The sequence below is a fragment of the Nothobranchius furzeri genome, chromosome 12 (genome assembly GCF_043380555.1).
Source record: "Nothobranchius furzeri strain GRZ-AD chromosome 12, NfurGRZ-RIMD1, whole genome shotgun sequence".
NCBI lineage: Eukaryota > Metazoa > Chordata > Actinopteri > Cyprinodontiformes > Nothobranchiidae > Nothobranchius > Nothobranchius furzeri.
The window spans coordinates 12489736-12506796 of record NC_091752.1 but is presented as its reverse complement, the minus strand read 5'-3'; the positions used below and the strand labels follow the sequence as shown (position 1 = coordinate 12506796).

General features: G+C 44.3%; 1 protein-coding gene across 7 annotated transcripts in view; it reads right to left on the bottom strand.

Annotated features, from left to right (window-relative positions):
- The window catches only part of LOC107374282 (gamma-aminobutyric acid receptor subunit pi), a 183019-nt gene that overhangs the window by 96464 nt on the left and 69494 nt on the right, over positions 1 to 17061 (bottom strand). The gene's annotated exons all lie outside the window — the stretch shown is intronic.

Below are 17061 nucleotides of genomic sequence, written 5' to 3'. Positions count from 1 at the left end.
GGCCCATGTGGTCTATAGAATAGCTTAACAAGGGCGCCGAATGAAGGCGGTCCCATTTTCGCGGCGCTTCCGCGACCGGTGTGTCCCCGGCGTTAATCTGGATTCTTGTTGAATCTTCAGAATTTTTAGGTTAAGGTTATTAGGGCTTGAAATACAGCTAACCTGGTCACGTTTTTAAAAAGGAAATTACAAACTAAATTAAAAAAAGGTTAGAAATAAGCTAAACTGAAATAAAATGAAAAAATTCTAGAAATTAAAATAAGTTTTAAAAATAAAATAAACCAAAAGCCTACAAATGAAAAGTTAAAGGTTTAAAATGAGTTCCTGTTAGTTACTGACGGAAATGACTGACCCCTACCACCACAGCCTGTATGTCCCTCTACTCATTTGGGCTGTAGGCCATGTGAATGTGGTGGAGAAATGGCTTCAGACACGATGACAGGGTAGCTAGGATGGAGAGACTCGACCCCCGTGGCACGATTTGCCTTTTCATATTCCTTTGCATGACAGAGTCCCCCATCACATCCACTTCCCCTACTTCCCAGTCTCCAACGCATACAAGGCATTAGTCCAGCCAGGCCGTGTGCATTTCACAACAAATTAATTCAGCTGAGCGTAACCCCTGCAGAGAGCTGAGTGATGCTGTCAGTGGACTCCCGTGTCCCTGTTCTTGTGCCGTACACTTCCCGCTCATAAGAGTGTTTGTTTCAAAACAGCTTCTTGATTTTTTCCCTTATTCCCTCTGGCTTCCTGGCCTCCTTCTGATGACCGTATGAGCCGCCAAAATACACGAGGACATCAGCACACCTTTCAGCTCGAGCTGTGTGTGTGTGTGTGTGCACGCGCACGCACATGTGTGTGCTCTTGCATTTGCTCTTCTTTCAGTCTTATTTTATATTTCAGTCTTTCCATATCTTGTAATTTCTTCTACCAATTTGTTCCATTCTTCTTGTGTTGGTGAGTCAGGTTGAAGCAACTTTCTGGTGATTACCTTCTTAGCTGCTGTAAGAAGGGTCCTAGTCAGGTATTGGTCTTCTTTGGATAAGGTTTCTTGTATGTAACCCAAGTACATCACCTTAAGTTTGTGGAAAGGATATCCCAGTATATTAATAATGTTTCAGAATATGTGTGTATGATTCTGATTCATAGTCACATTTCTCCAAAATTGTAGTTTTTTTGTACACGTTTACTTTAGGTGTAATAAAATAGCATCTTTGGTTTAGTCATGCAAACGCTCCGTTTTTGTGATTGTGTTGTAGTCATTTGTGATTTTCACATCTTAGACCATTCTGCCTCTGAAATGTCTTCTCTTATTTCTTTCCCATTTTCCTTTTAAATATAATGTTGATTGATTCAATAGTTCCATTAAAGTTTAGTAAGGGTGTTTGTCAGGAGGGGTCAGAGGTCAAGCCCACCATATTGTACCGTGAGCCAAGGCCTTGAGATTTAACACCTAGAGTTAGCCCGGTGGCTTGGCTTACGACAGTTGTGAAGAGCCATGGGGGGTTGTAGAACCCTAAGAAGGTGCTATACAAGTACAGGCTGTTTACTAATGTAAATATGGTTTTATCTATCTCACCCTTAGTGATAATTAATCACTCTTTATCGCGCATCTCTTTGACTTACATATTTTAGTGGATTAGTCATAAGGATAGCTATCCTCTCTCACGACTGTTGGGACATGAGCTATAGTACACATTTCTAAATGTTCTTGCTGTGAGAGGTGAGTCTAATGAAAAAGCTCATCTGTATTTTTTCCTTCTTGCCCTTTTGACTGGATTACCAAGTCCATTTACATTTAGTGACATCATTTTTACTTCTTGTTGCTTAAAGTTAGGCATAACTTTATTTTGAATTTTTCATACTTCCTTATGTGTTCATTTGAAAAGGTTGGATCCTTTTAAATATGTCCTGATGTGTTACGCCACACAAAGATGATTTCTTCCTAGAGATCATTAACTGACCTTTGACATTTTAGTTTCATGGTTGAACACTTTGTTCCCGGAGAGAACTTGTATGAAGTGGATGCTGTTGTTGCCATACGCTGCTGACGTAAGGCCGCCGCCACTGGTTCAGCTGCAGATACTCGTGAGATTTCTCTGACTGTTCCCCGTGAGCGAGAGGAGGCATGCGTTTTCTCATGACAGGGTGCTGGGGTAACAGGTAGAACATACGGTGAAGATCACCCCTTATAGGTGAGCCAGGCATGTCAGCCTCATGCAGGATGCTCTGCTTGTCAAACTGCCTTAAATGTGTTATTTTTCTTTTGCTGAGAGTCTTCCACTTTTGCAGCGGTGAAATAGGATTTGAGAGGGAAAATGTTGCTGCTCTCAAGTGCAGATTATCTTCTCTCACTCATCAGGGACCCCTCAGACCCTCTCGGCCATTTCAGGCTGGGAGAGGCAGAGGCAGGGAACTGGGCCCCACAAGAACCAGTCCTCTTCAGTGTCTCAGGCCTGTGTGGATAAAAGCAGCTGTTTCTCTCTTCCATGCCATCACAGTGCGCTCCCTAAGCCCCTCCACATGGGAGAGTCGAACTCCCCTCTGCCAAACAGAACATTTGCTTTCTTCTGAAGACTTCTGAGGAGTCACATGACTTGTCAGTGAAAAGGGTAGATGCACAAATATTAGTAAAATATTAAAAGCAAGGAAGCAGAAGCACACACCTTCCTTTCATCAGATTCAGAAAGCAGTTTGCATCTTATTAGACATGGTGATAAAAACATCATCAAAGACGAGACACAATTTGACAGAGTGGGAAGTGATGCAATGATCAGTAAAATCAGGGAAAGGAAAAGTGCTCTGGAAGCAGGAACAAAACCCCAAAACAGAAGAAAAAGAAACCCTGAAGAACAGAAGCAATCAGTTCTGAGCAAGTGCAGCTTCACTAGTGACCTTCTCATTCAGAGATCCTATTTATAGAACGCCCAGCTTCATACAAGTCAATGAAATAAACGCACACGACCCACCAACGTGTTCAACACGTTAGTAACATTGATGAAGAGGAACTTCTGAATCATTCAGGAGGAGAAGACGAGTGCGCTGTGATGTAACTGCACAATGAAACTGGGTTTCATGGATCTAAGAAGCAGTAATGAGATGAAGTTGGCTTTACGCATGTTTCTGACTGCAGCAGCATTTCTTTGACTCTGTGACTAACCAGGTTATTCCACTTGTAAGGTCTTCATTTCACTTTGACGCCATCAGAAATAGCAGGTCTGAAGAGGGTAGCCTGTTTTAGGCCCTTTTCTACAAATGTTCTCATTCTTTTACTGCTGTTTGTGCAGCAGATGTCAGACAAGTGTGTCCTAAATCTGATCTTCTTGTTGGTGAATTCCTCCTAAAAGCTTCTCTCAGAGCCCCAAACCCCTAAAAGAAAGGCCCTGCTGTTCTGTTCTAATGAACTGTTAGAGAAATGTAAAGTTCACCATCTTCTGGGCTTCAGTGGCTTCCCTGACCTGATAACGACACTCGTGTTGAGCTTCTTCATCGCAACACACACACACACTTGGTCGTATCGCTCCGACTGCACGCTAAGCTTTTATTAGGCTGAACGCTGAAGCTGGAGATTTGTTTTTGTCTGCAGCCAGTTACACTCGAGAGCAGCTCTCTTCTGCACAGAATCAATTATAGCAACAGAAACATCTGAACATGTTAGAAAGCATAAATTAAATCGAGTGATTCTGCTCATGTTCTAAAAGTTCTCTGGTCTCACATAAAACGCCTCAGCAGCTTTAAGCCTAATTTATCTCCGTCAGGTCCACCAACGAGAGACACGAATGGACGGAGACAATTTACAAGAGGTGTGACCAAGTCACTGCTGTGCAAGTCACAAGTCTTTCCAGTCAAGTCTCGAGTCAAGTCCAAGTCAAAGACAACCAAGTCCAAGTTGAGTCCAAGTCCTTAACTTTGAATTTTCAAGTCATAATCAAGTCATCTGTCCAACTTCAATTTAATGCCAATGATTATAAATAAATTCCAGAAATAAATCTTCTTACAGCTTCATTTATTTGCTCAAACAGCAGAAAGTGAAACTGATCATAAACAAAGTTCTGCTTCAAACCAATAAATAAACAAAGTGCTGCTGCATTCAGCAGAACAAGATCAAACCCAGAACCAAGAATGATTTATGATCTTTGTTCATGTCACGCCACTTTTGTGCTACAATATCAAATATGCTCAAGTCATAATCAAGTCAACAGATGCAAGTCGATTCAAGTTGCAAGTCATTGGCGTTCAAGTTCGAGTCAAGTCATAGCTCTTTAAAATAATGACTTGAATCTGACTCGAGTCCAAGTCATGTGACTCGAGTCCACACCTCTACAATTTACCCTCATACTGTCTTCCTGGGGAGTGTTGCAAAGCAATTGCCTGCCAGGACAACAGAGGGTGTAGCGCTGTTCTGGGGTATCCTGCCATGTATCCGGCCCAAGATGGTGTGTTTATATTATGTTTTTATATTTCAGAGAATTTTAAATGCAGACAGATTTGTCCCTCATCCTCCTTCCCCTCTTCTTGCACTCACCACCTCTAAACCCACGTTTCCCGTCATTTCCGTCCGTGAATAAACGCTTGCTGCGTATCTTTTCACTCATCCAGTCACGGTGGAATCAACTGTTCATATTTTAGAGTTTTTCGACAAGGGGTTCTTCAAGCTGCTCCGTGTCTGATGGATCTCCAAGAGCTTCCACGATCCAGGGTTCGTAGACTAAACAATTTCATCAGAGTAGTTAGTATGAATTTGGTAACTTGTTAAATTACATCCAAGAAACTGCCACATTTATTTTATAAACCCAAACATCACACCTTTCTGAGTCACTTAGAACAACTATTAACAAGTCATGTTTCATCAGAGTTCATTCACTGTCTCATTTGAAATCACTGTGAATCACCATTCATAATCATTTGCCTGTCGTCATCATTTATAACAGAAATATGGTAAAAAATGTATTTTTGTATATTTTCGTCTCTGTGTCCAATAATAATGAAGCATTGGTTCCCTGGCTTACCCAAAGTACCTAGTTTCATCATCAATCGAATATCAAAGGTTCAACATTATTGATAATCCATATTTTTATGGAATATTACATTTTATTGAATACCTTTAAATTCTGTTGACAATTTATTAAAAGTAACCACTTATAAATCGTTACAACAGGGCGGGTTCGAAACAGCTGCAAATGTGCTCATTAAGAAAACGAGAACTAACCACACGGCGAGCCCAACCCTAACCCAAATAAAAACTAAATTATGTTTTTTTCAGAAATAACAAATGTCATTTAGTAGATATTTAGAGAGGAGGAATAAGAGATCACTGAAAAAGTCAAAGTTCTAATGTTGGACATCTGACATTATTTCTCATTTCTAAAAAGAATAAGCAATCAAGGATTCAATTAAATAATAACTGTTGCTTAATGTGCTTTAAAAGGGTTTGATTTGCATGTACATGAAAAAACAACCCCAGCACTTTGTCGCAACGCCATTATCCGTCCTTGCGTAGGGATCCGGCAGGCACGCAAGTACGTACGGAGTTGAGCCCACTTTTTTAAACATCCGTCAAACGAAACGGATTACGCAAGCTTGTGATTGGTCAGGACGCCGCTGTTGTTTACAGCGCCGCCATTGCAAAGAGAGCCGAGTTTAACTTGCGGCAGACAGGGAGAAGCTTGAAGAATGCCTCGCGAAAAAACTCTAAAAATATTGTAATGACCTGGCTGGGGTTGTAAGCCAGGTGCATTCTGGGTATTGTGTTATATGTGTTTCCTATCCTTCTGCTAGTTTCTACGCATTGATTTGAGTGTTATGTTAATGTAAGCCACAGGGAAGGTGATGTGTGTTCTGTGGAGCGGGTTGAATTAGCATGGTTAACTGACACCGTGACTCTGTGTGGTAGGAGCGTGATAGAAGTTCGGTGTCTGTAGTGTTACAAAGGGTTGAAGAAGAAACCTAATAAAGGTCTGGTGTGAACCACTACTGCCTCCTGCTGGTTGAGTTGGGGACTGCCGCTGAGACGCTCGGGGTCACTACAATATGAATGTTTCATCCTCCCGTGAATGGAGGAGTGAAAAGATGCGCAGCAAGCGTTTTATTTGTGGACGGAAATGACAGGAAACGTGGGTTTAGAGGTGGGGACCGCATGAAGAGGTGGGAGAATGAGAGACAAATATGTCCGTGTTAAAAGTCTCTTATATACACAAAAAACACAATATAAACACACGATCTTGGACCGGATACATGACATGATACCACAGAACAGTGCTACGCCCTCTGTGGTCCTGCCAGGCAATTGCTTTGCAACACTCTCCAGGAGACGGAGAAGTAAAAGAGCAAAACGCTTCTGTCAATCCGTGCGTGTCTGTCCCTTGAGGAGCTGACGGAGAAGCATAAACCAGGCTTTAGGCTCCTTCAACTTTTCTCCACCGCTCTCAACTCTCTTCTGCTGTGGTTCGTGCGCGGTGCGCTCCAGGCCGTCATAAAGTCCCGCCCCCTTGCTGGATCAACAGCCACTGCTTTGTCCTCACCGTTTATGTAAGTTTTAAACATTAAAACCGTCAGCAGCAAGGGACAGTGGGGAATCTGGTCTCCTATAACTACAGCATATCAGCCAATCAGGAGGCTCCGAGACCGACTCTGGGAAAGGTGAACAGGGTCAACCTCCGGTATGTTGCAAGATCTGATGGAAACGGACTTTCTCTACAATCGGATACTCAGTCGACTCGCTTTGCGCTGATAAACGCCAGATCTGTTGGAAATAAAACTTTTATAATAAAGGAATTCTTCCAGAACAATAGCCTGGATGTTTTATGCGCCACTGAATCATGGATTACCCATGGGGATTCGGCCTCAATAGTTGAACTGTTACCTCCTGGGTGCTTCTTCATTAACATTCCAAGAGCACACCGCAGGGGCGGAGGCAAATCAGATCTTATCTGCACACCAGTTACCCTTCAGTCAACTCCATTGTCCTTTGAATTGAGCTTATTTGAATTGGGTCGTTCTCCTACATTATTATGTGCTCTCATTTACTGTCCACCACCTTACAACAAGGATTTTCTAAATGAATTTGCAGCTTTTCTGGCTGAAGTCTCCTGTAGACACGGAAAAATACTCTTGCTTGGTGATTTTAATATTCATGTCTGCTGTCTTGACAAACCTTTGGTAAGGGATTTCCTAGATCTCATCGACTCTTTTAACTTGTCCCAACGTGTTAATGGCCCCACACATGGGCATACACACACACTTGACCTGGTTTTCTGTCATGAGCTGGAAATTAGTGATCTTGGCATTTTACCTACGACTTTTTCAGATCACTCACCAGTTTTGTTTAACTTGAAATTGGACTATGCCCCTCGTATTGAATATTTCCGTCCCAGCTTCTCTCGTATAATCACACCCAATACTGCTGCAGATTTTGCCTCTGTTCTTACTCTGAACTCAGCTCCATATGATTCTACTGATGCGTCTTCTGTAGTTGAGGGATCACTTTGTGTGCTTGATTCATCCTGCCTGGCTGACGCACAAAGCACAGCGCATCCCAACGCACGCCATCACGAGGTTACTATCGTCTTCAAACGGAGCTCACGATGCTTGAGCAAAAACATTGTTTTTAAAACTCCACCTACTTTAGATCAAACACAGAACCTGTTTGGGAAAACAAAGTTGCTGCTGAGTTGGTGCACCAGAGAGCTTCAGCCAGGAAAGTTCAGCTGGACTGTTTTGTTTCATTGTGACACTATTTCATTGCCACATTGTTTCACAACCAATCAGAACTGAAAGTTGAGACCAAACTCCCACAGATCTGAGCAGACTTAACTAATCGATCACTGAATCTAAATGTCTTTTCTTTCTGAGCATAGATAGTGTCCATTTTATTTCTCTGTGAAAGCTGTCTAAATTTTCACTGATGTAAAACATTCATTTTAGGTTTTTTATATTTTTTATTTCTTCTTGAAGAAACTACGATTAAACAAGCAGAGAAACTTTCAGAATTATTATTTTGTTTCAAATTCCGTTTATTTTATAATAAATTCTAGTAATTTTTTAAATGAAATTGTTCTTTATGTCAAAATAAACAAATGACATAATTTTTAACAAGTTTTTGATAGAAAGTCTTGATTTTTAACTTTTTTTAGTTTTATGTCACACTTTGAAAGGATCCTTGTAGAGCCCTGCGCGGGACTGTTTTCTTCATCCCGCTGAATTTCTGACCATTACCGCCCGCAACCGCAAGGTGTGTTACACTCCCGCCCGCACCCACAGTGTACATGTCTACTCCCGCTCGCAACCGCAAAACTCGGAGAAATTGTTACGCCACAATAAAAGAGATGTATTGAGTTTGCTTCCTCTCTGGTCCTGGAGAAAACATGTCATTTTATAGGCTATACCAGGGGTCGGCAACCTGCGGCTCTTCCATCCATCTGATGCGGCTCTCTGTGCTTGTAAAATGATGAATGGATATTTAAATAAAATGCTTTATATTTTATTAAATTAATTTTATATCTGTATGTCAATTCTAAATGTAACGATTGTCTGCGTAAACCTGAACAGTTCCAACCCGGTCTTACTGTGAGACTGGGTTGATGGGTCACGCTTGTGCGTAATCATATCGGTGTGTTCTGAGCTGAAGAGGATGTGAGATTTTGGGCTTCTCCTCAGATGGGCTCATAGATGTGTCGCCACATTGGAGACAGGAACAAGCGCTATTCGGCCAAAGTTCCATCATCAGGGAACATTTTCTAAGTGACAAGTCTCTCTGAGAGACCGGGTTTAGAAAACACTCGCTTCAGTGGGAGGAACCTTCCCGCATGCGCTCTGGTTCTGCGACGTGCTCCATGCCCCTCTCCACATCTTCAGCTCGCTGTGCACCTTACGTACGCTCTGACAGCGAGTTGCGCTGAGCAGTGTTCAGCTCAGATGTTTAGATGGGAATCTTTTCTTGGGTGATTTAGCTACATCTGTGATGTGCGTAACAAATAAAATGTCAGTTCGTCTGCATGCGTCGGGGTAATTCTTTCTATTCTTTCTCCGTCAAAATAAACGGCCAAATACAAGAACTATCCGGTTAACACAACACAAGCCCTGCTTTTAACTGTTTTGTTTTCTTGTGAAAATTGTTGCAAAGAGATAACAGTTTAACTTGATTACCACCAGAGCCGCGCACTGCGCCGTTATCTCCGTAACTGTAAATGAGGGAAAAACAAATTGATCAGATCCTGCACATCTTTCAACACATTGGTCAGGATTGACGCACTTGGTTTTCATTTAGTTTTTAACCCTTTAGCACCGATGCATCACCAGGAGTGACGCCTGGCGCATGTGATTTCAAATAACTCCTCGCTACGTAAACTATAAAATTATTTAAAAAAAATACATAAAGGAGCTACCATGGTGCTTAAAGGGTTAATGAAACCAAGGCCATTTCATATTCTATTCTCCTCTGTAATCAGGCAGTGATCAGGTCGCTTTTCTAAAGCCGGGCGTACACTGTGCGACTTTTTCACTTTTTTGAGCCGATTTTCCAGTCGTGCGAGAAGCCACGACATCGGGGCGAGTTTTGCGCCGAGCGGTCGTGTAGTGTACAGGGGGTTACGAGAGGCGATTAACACCACGTGACCAGCCGCCGATCAGCAGTCGTGAGGTCGCAGGGACTTCTGGTGTGTTTAATATTTTGCTCGTCCCTCGTGAGGGTATCGCACTGTTGAAGCGGCGCTGCGAGCAGCTGCGAGCAGCTACGATCCAAAAAGTATCAGAACCGCTCACGGCGCATGCGCGCGCAATCCTGCATCAACGCCGGCCGGTCGCTCGCTATTTCCCTAATAACACACGCTGTTCGTTTTTGTTTCTACACGTTTTTTTACTCACAAAGATTGTCAAGAAAGCGTGTTTGTCGTGTTCATGTCAAATTAAACTGATCACAAAACACAGATTTACTTTATTTCGTTTTCCTCATCCAACCCCCATAAATCCCTGTGTGTCCTCCTGCAGCACTCCCGAAGGACAACAGGCAAGACAAAAAAGTCTGACGTGTTGAGTAAAAACTGCTATTTTTAGCACATTTTTAGGGCCGACGTGTTGCTACCAGACGTACAGTGTGAGCAGTCAGGTCGCATGCGAGAACTGGGTCGTGCAGTGTGAGCACACGACTCGTGAGATCTGCCCTGCGAGGAAGTCGTACAGTTTGAGCTGAAGCTGAACGCTGCGAGTGAAAAAGTCGCACAGTGTACGCCCGGCTTAAGAGAGACCTGAACGAGAAATATTAACACAATCGGAGAAACTCCTCCCAAATGTCTGACTTGCCTTGCTTTGGTTTTTGTGTCATAAAGACCTTGTTTCAGCTTCTTTTCAACCTCAGTTCCAACTTCATCATACTCATCCCGATCCCGCACTGTTTCTTTCAGCCGACCATTCCCGCCCGCAGCAAAATTCACACCGCCTGCCCCCGCAAGATTTGTGTTGGGTCCCGCGGGACCCAATCCCGATGCAGCCCTCCAGATCCTTGTATCAACACCATATAGGATGAATCTGGTTTCAATGGTAAACGGCCCGTATTTGTACAGCGCCTTCTTAGGGTTACAGCCCCCCAAGGCGCTTCACAACACAATCAGAGACTAAATTCAGCCAGACTTCCTGTTGGAAAAAGGCGTCGCCTGGAGGACTGAGAGAGCGATACTGAGACAATGATTGGCAGCACCAACCCCCCCCCCCCCCCCCCCCCCCCCCCCGTGCACTTTCAGTCGGACAAAATAGCCATTAACAAGCCTGCACTCGCACGCACAAACAGCAGACTCACTGCTCAGGAGAAGAGCAGACACAGAAACCGACTGCAGGAAGAAGGATTTCCTGTTCATCAGAAAAAAGGAGAGGAGGACATTTTTCTTAAGGAGGTGAGCGGCTCCGAGTGCCAACGTGTCCATTCAGCAGGTGAGTGGTTGAGCCGGGTGGAGGTGCAGCAGGAGTCCAGTGCAGTGCAGCCACGTAGCACGGTACAGGCATCAGCTGTGGCTGACTCTGACTCCATGTGGAGCAGTTTAACCTGAAGATGGAGACAGAGCTACAAACTGAGGCTGAAATATTAAAGCTTAAGTAAGTTCACTAAACTGCTAAAATAATGATTACACGTGTACAGCACCATCAGACACTCATCTATTCGAGGATCTTTTGTGACGTCAATGTTTGTTTCTCGCATTGCATCATGGGAATGTGTGGCAAGAAACAACGCATGTTGCCTATAATTTGGTTGAAAGTTGATATTGCATATTGATAGCAGGTTAGTTTTGCCACCCAGCAACTCGGGCATGCACACAAAGATGGAGAGAGATTGCTCACTCTATAAACTAACAAAAGATGCTTTGGTACATAAAACCAGATAGTTACTAATCTTTTCTTCTCTTATTTATTATTTTCCGGTGTTGTCTGCAATATTGGAATGCATGAATTATCTCACCACACTGTGAGCCATCCTCTTTATGTGTGTATCCAGTTCTTCTGGGCATTTCAGCAAGAAACATGGGCAGAGGGATCTATCTGAGGCGTGACTGTTGGAAAACATGCCTCTCATGATTACGCTCCATCGGTAGTAAGCCACATCGTGTGAAGGTCATTCAAATGGGCTATTGGATTGGCCTCCAGCTTCTCTCTGGGATGAGAGCCTAGATGTGTTTCACAAGCCTGCAGCTTTTAGATGATGGTCCTGGACGTTTCTACCAGTGAGTGTCACACGCTTTCAGACTGTTGTTTAGGATCGTTTGTATTCAGCCTGCAAAGAGAACGCCCCCTCTCTGATGTCATGGTCACAGCCAACAGGGCTTCAGGCATAAGCAGCCTTTAGGAGGAGGTGATGACAGCATGCATGATGGATTGTTCATCGGTCAATGGGCAATCAGGCGGGGTACACCCTGGACAGAGAGCCAGTCCATCGCAGAGCAACACAGAGAAACACAGGAAAAACAATCTCTCACACACACACACACACACACACACACACACACACACACACACACACACACACACACACACACACACACACACACACACACACACACCTAAGGACAATTTAGACAGACCAATTAGCCTAACAGTCATATTTTTGGACTGTGGGAGGAAGCCGGAGTACCCGGAGAGAACCACGCATGCACAGGGAGAACATGCAAACTCCATGCAGAAAGATCCCAGGCCAGGAAGCGAACCCAGGACCTTCTTACTGCAAAGCAACAGCTCTAACCACTGTGCCACTGCGCAGCCCAACTGTTTATAATTTGCAATAATTTAATACTTATTTAAATTCTCCTTTGCTTTATTAGGTGGACTGTGGAACACCAAAGCGACATCTAGTGTGTAGAGGTTGTAGTCGCAGCAATAGAACAAGGTTTCCAACCGTCAGGATGCCAGGTTCGCTGCCGAAGCGTGAGATCAACAGGTGGATTGGTGCTGCGTCTGCAGCGATGCGGGCGTTGTACCGGTCTGTCGTGGTGCAGAGAGAGCTGAGCCAGAAGGCAAAGCTCTCGATTTACCGGTACATCTATGTTCCTACCCTCACCTATGGTCACAAGCTTTGGGTAGTGACCGAAAGAACGAGATCACGGATAAAAGCAGCTGAGATGAGTTTTCTCCGCAGGGTGGCTGGGCTCTCCCTTAGAGATAGGGTGAGAAGCTCGGTCATCCGGGAGGGGCTCAGAGTAGACCCGCTGCTCCTCCGTATCGAGAGGAGCCAGTTGAGGTGGCTCAGGCATCTGGTCAGGATGCCTCTTGGACGCCTCCCTGGTGAGGTTTTCCAGGCACGTCCAACTGGGAGAACACCCAAGGGAAGACCCAGGACACGCTGGAGGGATTATGTCTCTCAGTTGGCCAGGGAATGTCTTGGGATTCCCCCAGAAGAGCTGGTCCACGTAGCTGGGGAGAGGGAAGTCTGGGCCTCTCAACATAGGCTGCTGCCCCCGCGACCCGACTGCGGATAAGCGGCTGAAAATGGATGGATAAAATCTAGCTTTTAAAGGAAATACTGAACCTTCCTTCTAAGCACCTTTAAACGACCTGTGGAGGTATTATTTTTTTAAATGTAGCTCTTTTATTTTATTTAATTTTTTTTACCATGTCCTGTCTGGCTGTGAAGCAAACAGAATTGATGTCTGAATGCTGGTAACAAGCCTTGCAGATTTACTCTCAGGTGGAGCATCAAAGCGTCTGCTTTTAATGTCACGCCTGATACTTAAAACTTTATTGTTGTTGTTTTTGAATGCTTTGTAATTCCGACCAGACACGGAGTCGGAGGTTAAAGAGAAAGGAAAAGACAAATGGTGGGGAGATAGGGGGGAAGGGGGGGGGGGGGTCCCACACAAAAATAAACAATAATTAACAAGAGTCTGCTTCTAGACCTGCAGAAAGAGAAAAAAACGGGACACACAACAATACATCAGGAGCAAGGTATCACTGCGTCAACCTGATGATGAAATATAAAATCAACATTGTTTAACTGAACAATCACACGATAATAAATCATAGTGCATGTAGTGGCAATGATAGCCTTAAGATATGTGTTGAACGTGCCCAAGCCCGTACTTTTGAGAGCACCATGTGAGCACCTGTGTGTCCACGCGCTTGTTTATTTAAGGTTTTTCTATAGGAGCGTCCAATGGAGTGTGTGAGGGACCACAGATCTGCCCCCCAAAGATGTGTAGGAGACGGGGGGAGCTCCAAGTCCCAGAGATCCAGGCGCTGCCCCAGAACACAGGAACCCCAAGGAGACTGCAACCAGAAAGGCCCCCGCCCCCCTCGAGAGGCACAGAGGGTCGCCCCGGGGGGCCACAACCAGCAGCGGGCAGGGTCCCTGGAGATATCAGCAGCAAGCCCACAGGCCCGCCCGCAGCCTCCCACCCCCTAGCCGGCCGAGCCCGGGACCCAGCGACCCGGGACCCAGGGGCGACCACCCCCGCCGGGGACCCAGCAGAGCCCAGGGAGCCCAGGCAGCCACCGGGATCGACCAGGCAGGCGCCAAAGATCTTAAACCCCCTGACCCGGGAGCCACGAACACTCAGGCAGACCAAGGCACCAAACCCCACACCAGGTGTGGCAGGGGGAGGGGAGACGAAGATCTATATCATCAAAGAAGTCCCAGGAGAAGAGAGTAGTCAAAGGCCCCAGCTCACACATGCACATACAACCAAAGACTTACAAAAGTGCACGCCGGACACCCACTCATGCTCCCCATACACACCCTATTGATTCTGGTCCCGGTACTGCTGCACATTGGGTACAAACATCCCCGGTAACCAGAGTTTGACCCTTTCTGCTGGGGTGCTGATGAGCAGGCTCCCCCGCCCAACGCCAAGCACAGCAACCCACCACTCCAGACCCCAACCGGACGGCCAGATCTCCCTCCTAGCCTCCAGCCCCAGGAAGCCAAGCAACAACAGAGGTGTGCTAAGACCCCTAGTCTCCCTCCACCTGCTCCAGTATAGTGTTGTGTGTTGATGAGATGTTTTCAATGGCTGTGGTGAGCGGGCAGTGCGGGCATTGTCTGGCCTATGCCAGCTGATGCCACCGCAAAAAAAAATATATATAGCTCTTTATTAAATTGTTCCATATTCAACCTTTAAATGTTTGTAGAGATTCAAACCCAGGGTTCTACCCACACTCTTTGCTGGTCCTGGGACCGAGCTCTTCTGGACAAAGATCTCCGAGATTGTTCTTCTGAGCCACTCTGACCAGTCTGGGGGTCTGAAGACCCCTGAGACTACTGAGACCTTTGCTTTCCACTGACTGTGTAGTTCCTTCTTCAGCTCTTGGTTTTTCTCAAGCTTATTTTTGTTTCTTCCCCTTTTGTGTCACTATATTTACTACTTTTTATTTTTGGAAAAACACATCTGGAATCACCAGGGCCCTCATTTCCAACCCTGACTCACAGATCTGTGCGTACTTCATGTGTTGGAATGTTCTTAGGCACGGTGTGGTATTTGTCATCTAGTACTCGTGTGTAGAAATGTTCCTAAACATCAGAGCATCTCTGGCCACGTGTAGGAACAGCATCTAGTGGTAGAACGGAGGAACCACAGGTCTGAAGGTCAGTAATGATGTCAAGGGAGAAACAGCAGTAACACTTTACAATAAGGGTCCCTTTATTAACGTTTCTTAGTGCAATATTAAGCATTAATAAACCATTAAATAGAGTGCAAACAATGCTTTTATGCATTACTAAACATTATTTAATGCATTATTAAGCAGTTAACTAATGTCTATTACTGAACCCTAGTTAATGCAGTACTAAGCTTTAAATAACACTAGCATCATTTAATTTCTTTGCATCACTTGTGTTAATTACCATGTTAGTTAATGTGTTAATAAACCCTTAATCGTTTTTAAAGTAGTCATTTATTATGGGTGTGTATTTACAGTGAATAAGCAATAAGTAACAGCTAACTAATGCATCCACTTATCCTGCCCTGTACTTTGGATGTTACTTGGATGAACATTAATAAACATTAATTAATGTCTTACAAATGCTGTATTGTGTTTGTCATCAGGAAGTCCTTTTTTATCCCTATGTTAGTGTTTTTAGTTGCTGTATTTGAAGCACTTTGGTCAGCTCTCATGCTGTGTATTAAATTGTGCTACGCAAATAAAATGGTATGGTATTGTAAAGTGTAAACGTTTATCCATAAATGCTTAATAGATGCCTAAGCATTACTTAACCATAATTAAAAGCATAAAAACTGTTGTTAACACTCTATGTAATGGTTTATTATTGCTTAATAATTCACTAAGAAACGTTAATAAAGGGACCCTTAGTGTAAAGTGTTACCAAAACAGCTTCATCACATACCTGCTGCTAAAGACACCCGTGACCCACAGGAACCTGACAGTGTAACATGGCTGATCTGCAGGTGTTGGCTCTTTGGAGGGAAGGCGTCCTCCGTGAGAGCTCTGAACTGGCTAGTGACGTCAGTCTGTGTCTGGTGGCTTTAGCTGCTTATCTGCAGCTCTTCTTGACTCCAGAAGTCTCCACTGAGCTGCAGATGGACCCAGACCTGCTTAAGTGAGTTCTGATCCCAGCCGGATCAATCTAAAGATATGGTCCTGGTGTCTCTGGACTTTTTTGGACACGCTTTCTTCACAGGGGAAGTAAGGTTTTGGATTTTAATTCACTCTCATTCAAATAATCTTAATTCACCTGATCGTTTTATGAACATCCCTCATAAGAACAGAGATAAGTTATCTGGGTTGGGCATGGCTAAACTGTTAAAAGTTGTATTTGGACATAATTTAAATTAGGAAATGGAGCCATCTGTCCAATGCCTTCAGCTCAGCTGGTTTTGTTACTATTCATCCTTCATAAACACAGAACATCTCTTTATTCTGTCAGTCAGCGTTGACTGAATCGTACTGGTGTATTAATGACGACCTATTTTAGACCAGCTACTTAAAAACAAAAGTGGGGCAGAAATGAGACGTATACCCACTCCTCCTGGCAGCGATACACCAGCGTGCATCAGTAACTTGCTTCTGTTTTACTTACATAACACAAACATGTCTGTATGAGACTCTGTCTCAATGCTGTCTCCCCTGCTGCTCTGCATTAGCCTGCAGATAAACAGCGGGTTGCTAGAACATAGGGCGTTCGTTCCACTGCAGATGTATGAAACATGTGGGTGAAGGACCTCACACACCGGGTCACAATCTGGACTGTGTGGAGTCATTTCTCATGTGATGCTCAGCAGCTTGTATATAATGTTAAAGGACATCAACAGTCTGGGACACGTCCATAAACGCCCAGAACTTTGTTCAACATTTGATCTCTTGCAAAAAGGAATAAAGGCAAAAAAAAAAAGATGTAATCGAAAATTTTTATGATAAAGTAAGAACATCTTCATTAAAAGATGTGGAGCCAGCTGATAATATGGCTCTGGTTTAATGACCACAATCAAACGTGTCTCTGGGAGGCTGTACTGGAACCAGGTGGAACCTTTCAGACTGTGTCTGGCTGTCTTCTTCTCTTTGTGAGCAAGTGGAATCCTTCCTTAGACTGATCCTGCAGCAAGATGCCTCCAGAGCAGTAAACCACTCCTACAA